This window comes from Palaemon carinicauda, chromosome 34 (genome assembly GCF_036898095.1).
Source record: "Palaemon carinicauda isolate YSFRI2023 chromosome 34, ASM3689809v2, whole genome shotgun sequence".
Classification (NCBI taxonomy): domain Eukaryota; kingdom Metazoa; phylum Arthropoda; class Malacostraca; order Decapoda; family Palaemonidae; genus Palaemon; species Palaemon carinicauda.
Genome location: NC_090758.1, coordinates 20,119,443 through 20,132,224, shown reverse-complemented (window position 1 = coordinate 20,132,224; position 12,782 = coordinate 20,119,443).

Here is a 12,782-nt window from a genome sequence, read left to right as displayed (position 1 = left end):
ATATGTATATATATATATATATATATATATATATATATATATATATATATTATACGAAAGATATATAATCAATGCAAGCCAACTGAAGGGAGATAGAGTAAGGCTGTTACCTTATTTAAGATGAGGTTGTTGGAGTGAGCATTGTGACTCATTACCGCTAACAACATATTCCCAAAGCCTGTTGTAAGTTTCCAAGCATAAATTCTAAGCGTCAACGTTATTACAATATTCGCAAGCACTGATTAGGCCCATAGTTAAACCAGGATAGCTAATAACACATGTCAAACAAACTCTTCCTAACGGTGGGTCAAAATTTCTACCCTTAAAGCTACATTGTTTTAGAATTTCAATACTTCTGGTATTCTTGTCTCATAGCCATCTTTCTATCACGAGGCAAGATATTCATCTCTTCCTTGAGGTTAGAGTGTTGTCACTCTTATAGTTTCTTTTTCCTTTTCTGGATTTCTTCGGCCCTAAGCAATATATGGACCATAGGCTGCTTTCAGCCTTGTCTTGGAGTAATGTATTGAAACACATTATGGATGCATTTGGAAGGAGCAAAAACTATGGTAAAAAAAAATAAATGATTCGTCTCAATACACCAAATAAAAAGAGAGATAAAAACTCTGATGCTTATTGCTTTTCTTAAAAGTGAAATTGAATCCTACCACTTGATATTCCATTAATAGAAGGAAATTGAATCATGTCACTTGATATTCCCTTACCGGAAGGAAATTGAATCATGTCACCAGATATTCCCATGCAAGAAGTAAATGGAATCCTGTCACCTGATATTCCTTTACCAAAGAGAAATTGAATCCCGTCACCTGATATTCCTTTACCAATGGGTAATTAAATCTTATCAGCTTATATTCCCTTACCAAAATGAAATTGGATCTTGTCACCTGATATTCCCTCATTAAAAGGAAATTGAATCATTGCACCCGATATTACCTTATCAGAAAGAAACTGAGTATTTGCCCCTGATATTCCCGTACCAAAATGAAATTGAGTCCTGTAATCAGATATTCACTTACCAGAAGGAAATGTGATTTTTTTTTCCTACCTGATATCTCAATACCGGAAGGAAATTGAATCCTGTCACCTGATAATTTCTTACAGAAAGGAAATTGAATCTTGTCACCTGATATTCCCTTACCAGAAGGAAATTTAATCCTGTCCCCTGACATTCCATTTCCAGAACGAAATTGAATCCTGTCACCTAGTATTCCCTTCCAAGAAGGAAATTGAATCCTTTCTCTGAATATCCCTCACTAGGAGGAAATTGAATCCTGTCCCTTGATATTCCCTTACCAGAGGGAAATTGAAATCTGTCTCCTGATATTCCCTTACCGGAAGAAATTGACCATTGACACCTAATATCCCCTTACCAGAAGGGAATTGAACCCTGTCACTTGATATTCCCTTACCAAAAGGAAATTTAATCATGTCAACGTAAATTTCCTTACCACATGGAAATAAAATTGTGTCATGTTATATTCCCTTACCAGAAGGAAATTTAATCCTGTCACCTGTTATTCACTTACCAGAAATAAATTGAATCCTGTCACTTGATATTCCCTTACCAGATCGAAATTGAATCATGGAAACTGTTATTCCCTTACTAAAAGGAAATTGAATTTTTTCACCTGATATTCCCTTACCATAAAGAGAATCTTTTTAACTGATATTTCCTAACCAAGAGGATACTGAATCCTCTAACCCAATATTCCCTTACCAGAAAGAAATTGAATCATGTCACCTGATAGTCCCATACCACAGGGAAATTTAATTATTTCACCTGATATTCCCCGACCGCAAGGAAATTTACTCCCGTCACCCGATAATCCCTTACCAGAACGATATTGAATCCTGTCACCTAATATTCTCTTACAAGAAGGAAATTGAACCCTTTCTCTGAATATCCCTCATTAAAAGGTAATCGAATCCTGTCACCTAATATTCCCTTACAAGAAGGAAATTGAACCCTTTCTCTGAATATCCCTCATTAAAAGGTAATCGAATCCTGTCACCTGATAATCCCTCACTAGAGGGAAATTGAATCCTGTTACCTGATATTCCCTTACCGGAAGCAAATTGACTCCTGTCACCTGATATTCCCTTACCAGAAGGAAATTTAATTCTTTCACCTAATATTCCCCCACCAGAACGAAATTGAATCCTGTCACCTAATATTCCCTTACAAGAAGGAAATTGAACACGTTCTCTGAAAATCCCTTACTAAGAGGAAATTGAATCCTGTCACCTGATATTCAGTCACTAGAGGGAAATTAAATCTTGTCACCTGATATTCCCTTACAGGAAGTAAATTCACTCCTGGCACCTGATATTCCCTTATTATAGGGAAATTGAATCCTGTCACTGGATATTCAATTACCAGAGGGAAATTCAATCATCTCACCATAATTTCCTTAACAAAAGGAAATATAATCCTTTCGCCTTATATTTCCTTATCAGAAGGAAATTGAATCATGTCCCCTGATATTCCCTTACCAAAGGGGAATTGGATCCTGTCACCTGATATTCCCTTACCAGAACGAAATTGAATCATGGCACCTGATTTTCCCTTACTAAAATGAGATTGAATTCTTTCACCGGATATTCCCTAACCAGAAGAAAATTGGATTTTTTTCAACTGATATTCCCTTTCCAAGAGGAAATTGAATCCTGTAACCTGATATTCCCTTACCAGATGGAAATTTAATCATGTCACCTGATATTCTGTTAGTAGAAGGAAACGGTTGAGGCATTAGTTATGAAAAAAAAAACTATGGAATGTTTTCCAATTTCCTTGTTCAGCTGTTAGTGGTTTATATATGACTGATAACTGAGACATGCATTAGATGAATGAAGGTGGGCGGGTTTACTTCAGGGGAGCCTTATTATTATTTGTTAGGATCTTAAAATCGTAGCAGGTTATTTTATTAATTAAAATAAATGTTTTCAACAATACCTTTGGAAATGTGTGATATAAATATAAAAGAAACTCACAAAAAATACTGCACTTTTATTCACTAACTTACATAGAAATTATCAATGTTACTTATTCGTTTACTTTAAGTGATAAATCAAATGAATAAAAACATTAATAGAAAAGGGGAACCGTCATTATGGTAAAAATACTTAAGGAATAGTTTTTTTGCAGCCACTGATAAGATACTAGTACGGAGGCTTTAGGCATGAGAACGTTGATAAAGTAAGGCTGAAGTTCTAAAGAAATGGCACGATGACCAGATTCGAAGACGTTACAGAAAAGGTGGCATCAAGATAGGACATTGCATGTCTTCTCCAAGAATCAGATGATAGTGCTGAACTCAGTTAGGCTGCAGGAAATGTTGACTATTTCTCGTCACAAGCGGGAAGGGCTGGCTGCTTCAATTTGTCCCTTCTTCTCAGCCATAACATGATTTTGGATATAGGCTCTTGTTGTCTGAGGGGAAGGCTAGAATCTGACTTTATCAGACTTCTGATCTTCTTTGTTTCTTATATCGTTAGGACTTAGATCTCATCTGCTTTGGACATAGTTCCTCTCTGGTCTTATGGCCTGTCCTATCTTTATTTGATAATCTCTTCTTAAAGTTCATATACCCATGTATGGGCGGTGTTAATTATAGTGGGCAGTGGTCATTTTCATAGAAGGCGTTTTTCGTAACAATTCTGTGTCTCTATTGGCTTCCTCAAAAACACCTATCATGACATGGAAGCTTCTGGAAGAAATTTCTGATGCAATCTGGACCAAGTGTTAAGTCGTAATAAAAGGCCAGCCTGTTTCCTTCCATGAAGATATATTTCATAAATAACAATTTCCCTCAGGCTCGGTTTCTCAAAATATGCTGACTCCACTAATTAGGACGATGACATTTTGGTAAAAACAGGACAGTCCCCTTACCGCAGCAGGCGGCGCTCTCGTTGAGACAAGGTTTACTTTCAAAATGCTGACGACAGTGACGACAGGTTTGACCAAGCAATACAGTAGTCAGATCTCGCTGCTCACACTTTGGGAATAGATGTTTTTGTGTTTAAAACGTCTCGTTTTAATAGTATTAAATCTACCAATGACAATATTATTATTATTATTATTATTATTATTATTATTATTATTATTATTATTATTATTATTATTATTATTATTATTATTATTATTATTTCCGCCAACGAAGTTGGAAGGAGGTTATGATTTACCCAGTGCTTGTGTGTTTGTATGTTTGTGAATAGCTTCCTGGCCACAATTTTAATGGTAGAATAAAAGCACTTGAAAGGATTAAGTGCTATGAAAAAAGCTATAAATTATTGAGATGACATCCATCAAACCTTCCTCTTCATCACACGCAGACCCAATGAAAATGAAACTATTTCCCCTTGTAAATGAAGAAGCATTCACCTGATTCTAGAGGGCTGAAGTCCAGTTTCACCTTAAGGGCGTGACTCAGTAAAACACTAAAGCAGATTACGTTCTCGAGGCGATCCCCTGTGATACTTTATTGCAAATATCCAATTTGCTGTGAGAGACGACAGACACCCCCATAACGTACAAAGACCTCAAATCATACGTCCTGGAGTAGTACTCCCCATCACCAGCTGCCATCATAGCAAAACCTTTTAAGATCTCTCAACTATCATTGGGGGACAGAAAGGCTTCGCTCGCCCTCAGGGAAATAAACTGTCTCGCTTGCCAGCAACCTGAGGCAGACAGTTCTCCTTGTGAAGTAAATCTACTTTGTGTACTTTGGGTTTGGCGCCTACCCAAACATGTATGTGCTAACATCCCCGATGTCGATATTTTGCCCATGAAGGAACTGATGACGAAAATGATGCCCAAATGGAATGTCACCTCACCACTTTCTAGATTTCTATCAATGCCTCCAATCCTGAAAAAGTAGACCACTATTCAACATCGACTGAAGCTGATGAAAATATGATATTGCATATATACCACCACTTGCTTATGCCGCATCCAAAAACCTCACCGGCAACTTACTGACGCCCATTGGCTGCATTTATGATAATACCACTCATAATTCGGAGGTACTGTGAACAAATGTGCGAATGACTGTCAGTGGCCAAAAAATGCTGGGGCCTCCCCTGTCACTAATCTTTTCTTTTTACATGACGCCCTATATGGAGTACCATTTTTGGTAGACACAGCTACTTGCTACTCTCTTTGGCCAGGGCACCTCTCCAGGACACAAGGTAGTCTGTGTAAGTCAGCTGATATCTGCATGATAGCTGCCTATGAATCTGCTATACCCGACAATGGTTATAAAACCCTCGCATAATCGTTTGTAAGCCCCAAATATATTCGAAAGTTTTCTGTTACTAATATTATATTTCCAATTCCTCTCATACTTCCACCTCCTGGTTGATTTAGCTCACTGATGGTTAGTCAACTTGGATTCATACTCCTCGACGCCTCTCCAACCCTCCTCTTTGACCAAGCTCTCCACATAAGTGTATCCAGAGATGCCTATGTCCACCCCCTCACATTATACCCAGAGGTTTTCCGCCCAGAACTCCATGCAAAATCTACAGTTCCCTCGAAACACGGTATTTATCACCACATTAAGACAACGGGGCCCCCCAGCATTCATCAGATTCAGACATCTGGCACAGGATCGTTTTGCAGCTTCGAAACTAACGTTTGCCAAAAAGGAAGAAATGGTCCTTTGCTAAAAGGCCTCAGGCTAATGGTCGTTACCCTTAAACATCATATCCTCTTAAAGAAAGAGGGTTCTCTGTGTCATGTGGGGATTACAGGGTCCTGAACATGCAGACAGAACTGTTTCACAATCCACCCCAAAACCTCGCTGGGGTAACCTCCTAGTTGTAAAAAGCCAAGGTTTTCTCCATGTTTGACCTCTTATAGGGTATTAATAGTTACTCATGAACCAAGAAGACATTCACAAGACTTCTACCACCACAACCTTCAGTATATATTTCTTCAATTACTCCTGTTTTGCCATTCTTGTTACTGGGGTCACTTTTCAACATCTTATGGACAGCATCTTAAAGGACCTCTCTCCTGTGTATGTTACGTGGACGGCAAACTTATGTTCTCTCACTCCAAAGAGGAAAACCCAGTCTTCTAGGCATCAGGCTCGACAGCCTACAATAGAATGGCTTTGTAGTCCAATACGATGTGTACCTTTGGCTCCTACGAGGTATTGTTTGTAGGGCACCACATGACTCCTAAAGGAGTCCATCAACTTTTTAAGAAGGTAGCAGTCGTTCAGAACTTCCTCACGCCATCAACTGTCAAAGCAATGCAACAAATTTTTGGCATGATCAACTATTACCACCGTTTCCTGCCAGACATCACCGCAGCACTTTCCTCCTTTTATGCCTCCCTCAAGGGCAAACCAAAAGACCTGAAATTGGGCCCCCCTTAGGGAGTAGCTTTCTGTAACGCAAAGAATGCCCTATCAACCAATGGTGCTTTCACTTTTCCCGTTCTAAATTCACGTCGCCTTCTCTCAGCTGATGCCATTGACGTTGCTTGTGGGTCAGTCTTCGAGTAGGTGAACAATGGCTTGCCTAGCCCATTGGCATCATTCAGTAGAAATCTATTAAGGATGGAATACAGCTACTCTACCTTCGACCACAAATTGCTGGCAGTGAACTTGGTTGTCCTTCACATTTGCCACTTCTTAAAGGTACGCCCTTAGTCATTTGCACGAATTACGTGAATCTAGTGCATGCCTTTACTCATCCGTCCAATGTCTGGTCCGCCCGACAACGCTGGCATCTCTCCACCGAGTCTGAATACAATTGTGCCCTTCAATACGTCCCAAGAAAAATTAATATCTTTGCCAAAATCCTCTCAAGAACCTCATTGGCTGCCCTTCACTTGGGATGGGATCACAACGCCTTGGCAGAAGTCCAACAAAGAAAATCTAGACTACCAAGCACGTAGGGCCGGGGTCAGCCACCTATGTCACGCGTGCCAGACTTGGCACGCGGAGTGCTAGTCTATGGCACGTCATTTGATTTGAAGGAGCAAAGAAAAAATCTAAAAAATACAGAGAGAGAGAGAGAGAGAGAGAGAGAGAGAGAGAGAGAGAGAGAGAGAGAGAGAGAGAGAGAATGTGTATTGGTAATCATTAATTGTATCTTTATGCTTTATTTACTTTAGAATTTGAATAATCATATCTAAATAAATATATATATATATATATATATATATATATATATATATATATATATATATATATATATATATATATATATATATATATACATTACATCATACATATACCAAAGGCACTTCCCCTAATTTTGGGGGGTAGCCGACATCAACAATGAAACAAAACAAAAAAGGGGACCTCTACTCTGTACGTTCCTGCCGCCTAACCAGGGATTCAGCCGAGTTCAGCTGGTACTGCTAGGGTGCCACATCACAACCTCCCACATTATCCACCACAGATGAAGCTTCATAATGCTGAATCCCCTACTGCTGCTACCTCCGCAGTCATCTAAGGCGCCGGAGGAAGAAGCAGGGCCTACCGGAACTACGTCATAATCGCTCGCCATTCATTCCTATTTCTAGCACGCTCTCTTGCCTCTCTCACATCTATCCTCCTATCACCCAGAGCTTTCTTCACACCATCCACATACTCAAACCTTGGCCTTCCTCTTGTACTTCTCCCATCAACTCTTGCATTCATCACCTTCTTCAGCAGACAGCCATTTTCCATTCTCTCAACATGGCCAAACCACCACAACACATTCATATCCACCCTAGCCGCTAACTCATTTCTTATACTCGTTCTCACCCTCACCACTTCGTTCCTAACCCTATCTACTCGAGATACACCAGCCATACTTCTTAGACACTTCATCTCAAACACATTCAATTTCTGTCTCTCCATCACATTCATTCCCAACAACTCCGATCCATACATCACAGTTGGTACAATCACTTTCTCATATAGAACTCTTTACATTCATGCCCAACCCTCTATTTTTTACTACTCCTTTAACTGCCCCCAACACTTTGCAACCTTCATTCACTCTCTGACGTACATCTGCTCCCACTCCACCATTTGCTGCAACAACAGACCCCAAGCATGTAAACTGATCCACCTCCTCAAGTAACTCTCCATTCAACATGACATTCGACCTTCTCGTACATCTCATAACCTTACTCTTACCCACATTAACTCTCAACTTCCTTCTCTCACACACCCTTCAAAATTCTGTCACTAGTCGGTCAAGCTTCTCTTCTGTGTCTGCTACCAGTACAGTATCATCCGCAAACAACAACTGATTTACCTCCCATTCATGATCATTTTCGTCTACCAGTTTTAATCCTCGTCCAAGCATTAGAGCATTCACCTCTCTCACCACTCCATCAACATACAAGTTAAACAACCACGGCGACATCACACATCCCTGTCTCAGCCCCACTCTCACCGGAAACCAATCGCTCACCTCATTTGCTATTCTAACACATGCTTTACTACCTTTGTAGAAACTTTTCACTGCTTGCAACAACCTTCCCACAACTCCATATAACCTCATCACATTCCACATTGCTTCCCTATCAACTGTATCATATGCTTTCTCCAGATCCATAAACGCAACATACACCTCCTTACCTTTTGCTAATTATTTCTCGCATATCTGCCTAACTGTAAAAATCTGATTCATACAACCCCTACCTCTTCTAAAACCACCCTGTACTCCCAAGATTGCATTCTCTGTTTTATCCTTAATCCTATTAATCATTACTCTACCACACACTTTTCCAACTACGCTCAACAAACTAATACCTCTTGAATTACAACACTCATGCATATCTCCCTTACCCTTATATAGTGGTACAATACATGCACAAACCCAATCTACTGGTACCATTAACAACACAAAACACATATTAAACAATCTCACCAACCATTCAAGTACAGTCACACCCCCTTCCTTCAACATCTCAGCTTTCACATCATCCATACCAGATGCTTTTCCTACTCTCGTTTCATCTAGTGCTCTCCTCACTTCCTCTATTGTAATCTCTCTCTCATTCTCATCTCCCATCACTGGCACCTCAACACCTGGAACAGCAATTATATCTGCCTCCCTATTATCCTCAACATTCAGCAAACTTTCAAAATATTCCACCCACATTTTCCTTGCCTCCTCTCCTTTTAACAACCTTCCATTTCCATCTTTCACTGTCTCTTCAATTCTTGCGCCAGCCTTCCTTACTCTCTTCACTTCTTTCCAAAACTTCTTCTTATTCTCTTCATATGACTGACCCAGTCCCTGACCCCACCTCAGGTCAGCTGCCCTCTTTGCCTCACGTACCTTGCGCTTTACTTCCACCTTTTTCTCTCTATATTTTTCATACTTCTCTGTACTATTACTCTGCAGCCATTCTTCAAAAGCCCTCTTTTTCTCTTCCACTTTTACCTTCACTCCTTCATTCCACCATTCACTGCCCTTCCTCATGCTGCCTCCAACAACCTTCTTGCCACATACATCACTTGCAATCCCAACAAAATTTTCTTTTGCTAACTTCCACTCCTCCTCTAAATTACCAGTTTCTCTTACTCTCACCTCGTCATATGCTATTTTCAACCTTTCCTGATATTTACTTTTTACCCCTGGATTTATTAGCTCTTCAACCCTCACTAGCTCCCTTTTACATCCACCTACTCTATTCCCCCACTCTTTTGCTACAACTAATTTTCCTTCCACCAAAAAATGATCAGACATACCGTTAGCCATACCCCTAAACACGTGCACGTCTTTCAATCTTCCAAACATTCTTTTAGTTATCAACACATAATCCATTAATGCCCTTTCTACTACTCTTCCATTTGCCACTCTTACCCATGTATACTTATTTTTATCTTTCTTTTTGAAAAAGCTAGCACTTATTACCATCTCTTGTTCAACACACATATCTACCAGTCTCTCACCACTCTCATTTTCACCTGGTATGCCATACTTCCCAATGACACCTTCTACCTCTCCAGCGCCCACTCTAGCATTCAAGTCACCCATGACAACTACATAATTCCTTTTACCCAGTCCTTCTACACACCTAGTTATTCATTCCAGAACTCATTCCGCTCTTCTTCACATTTCTCACTACCTGGCCCATACGCACTGACAAACGCCCAACATTCCCTACCCAACCTAACCCTTACCCACATTAACCTAGATGATATCTCCTTCCATTCCACTACTTTACCTGTCATCCATTCACTCAGCAATAAAGCCACACCCTCTCTCGCTCTTCCCCTTTCAATCCCCGACACTCTACCAGACATTTCACCAAACATCACTTCACCCTTTCCTTTCATCTTTGTCTCACACAAGGCCAATACATCCATCCTTTTACTTCTAAACATACTTCCATATATATATATATATATATATATATATATATATATATATATATATATATATATATATATATATATATATATATATATATATAAATACATGTACCTGTATATATGTATCTGATGACATTTCCCTTCCCATTATATGTGCCGGTCAGCACAATTGCGATATTGCATGCCATAATCCTGGATCAAGTAATTTCCCTGATCGGTTCTTATTGGGTACTTGAGTATTGTCCCTTTATATATCCTTGTGATGTTGATTACGATACCTGAGTGTGGTCCCTGTTCTTTCAGTGAGTCTTTAGTCGCAGTACATAATACTCTTTCTAATTAATTGTCACTTTGGCTACTGCGAAAAAAAATACTCAAGCTTGATGTCTGAATATTTCAGTAATCATGGACAAATGACTTTGAATTTTTTCAGCAAAATTGTCGTATTGTGTGAGCTCTCCGCCTCAGGAATGTTATATGTCACACATCGTGTATTAAACTACAATTTGCAGAAAAACATAAGCAGGCTTTCAATGCTAGTTCTGATAAGGCTGAGACTAAGAGAAACAAATATGTTATTCTTAAGGATAAAAGACATGCCTGTCTCAACTAGAACTGTGAGAGATGTTATTTTTGAAATTAACAATAATATAAGTCAGCAGCAAACGGTTACCTTAACAAGTACACCTGTATTCGGTGTGACCCCGGATGAAAGCCTGGATATCAATGGTATTCCCTGCTTGGCTGTCGTTGCCAGGTATAGTGACACGGAGGTACACGAGGTGCTAAGCTGTCTAAAATCTATGCATGGCACCACCGAGAGACAAGACAATATGAAGGCTTGACTAACCAATTTGAGAACAGAGGGGTAGTCATGGGAAAGATCTTAAAATTAAAACAGATGGTGCTCCTGTTATGTATGGAAAGATAAGGCCTTTACAAAATGGCTGAGGATAAAATTGGGCATCCCATTCTGAAATTAAACTGCATAGTTCACCAAGAATTTTATTGCCCCAAGATCTTGAGCTCTGTTCTCAGGGTGATAAATACTCTTACAAAAGTAGTAAATTTTCTTATTGTACATTCTTCTCTTACGTACAGACAGTTTCAATTTTCCTTCAAGTGGTGGACAGTGTGTACATAGATATACCATTGCTGTATAGCGTTAGGTGGTTATGTCATCTAAAGGTATTGGAGTGATTTGTGGGATGCTTTAATGAAATCAAAATTTTCTTATCAGAAAAGGAAAATTTTTCCTTCAACAATACTGATCTTCAGTTGTACAAGCAAGAATTAAATCTGAGTTCTCAATCAGATTTCAAGTTTTCCAATACATGGGCCCAAGTGTTGTCATTTTTAATCAGACCAGAAACCATTAATTAGAGTGATTTAGATATGACTCTCCTTGAGTGGGTGGAAACTGAACAGTTAGAAATGTAGTCTGATGACTTTCAGGCCTCATCATCATAGTCAACTAAATTTTAAGATCTTCGAGAAATATTAGAAACTAGTAAAAATATGATCATGCAGCTTCCATTTTAAGGTCCTAGCCATCAGTGCCTGATAAATTCAACTGCATGAAAAAAGTAGCTTTTGCTTTACTACCAGCATAAAGATCCACATATCAGTGTGAGCAGATATATTCATACATAAAGCACATCCGCAGGCCCCATCACAGCAGGATTACAACTCATGGTGTCCAAATATTCATCTGAAATTTCAACTTTGGCCTTTGGGAAGTAAAGGCAAAAACTGCATTGATATAGAAATGTATAAACTTAAAATATAAGATTTTTGTTACAAAGAATACTATATTCAAGAAAATTATTAAGTTTATGTTCTATATGTTCAGGAAAACACATTAAGATTAAAATGATCACTAAATACTGTAAAATTGTAATTTTTAATTTTCTTATTTAGTGCTAAAAAATAACAACTGGCACGCAAGGTAGTCAAAAGAAATGGTATTAATTATAAAGTGGCACAGTGTGTTCAAAAGGTTACCGACCCCTGACATAGGGCATCCTTCACATCCCTCCGCTGGGAGGACGTTCCTCTTGATCACTCATGATCAGTCCAATACCATACCACCCTCCTGTCTGACGATAGTACTGATACACCTAGGCCGTAGATACCTTTTCCCATGTGTCGGAAGGTGTTTCATTTCATTCATGGACTTTCATATCCTACGCAAATTTCTACCTCACAGCTAGTAAAGACAAAGTTTATTTGGCCTGGCATTACAAAGAATGCTCTGGATTTGGTCAGCTCCTGTACTTCATGCCTAACCTAAAAAGTACATCGATGCATGAATTCAGGAATATGTCTTTTTTTTCAAACTCAGTAGTGCTGTGCCCACATTCACGTTGATATTGTAGGCTACCTACCCTCATCACAAGAATATCGTTACCAGTTTAAATT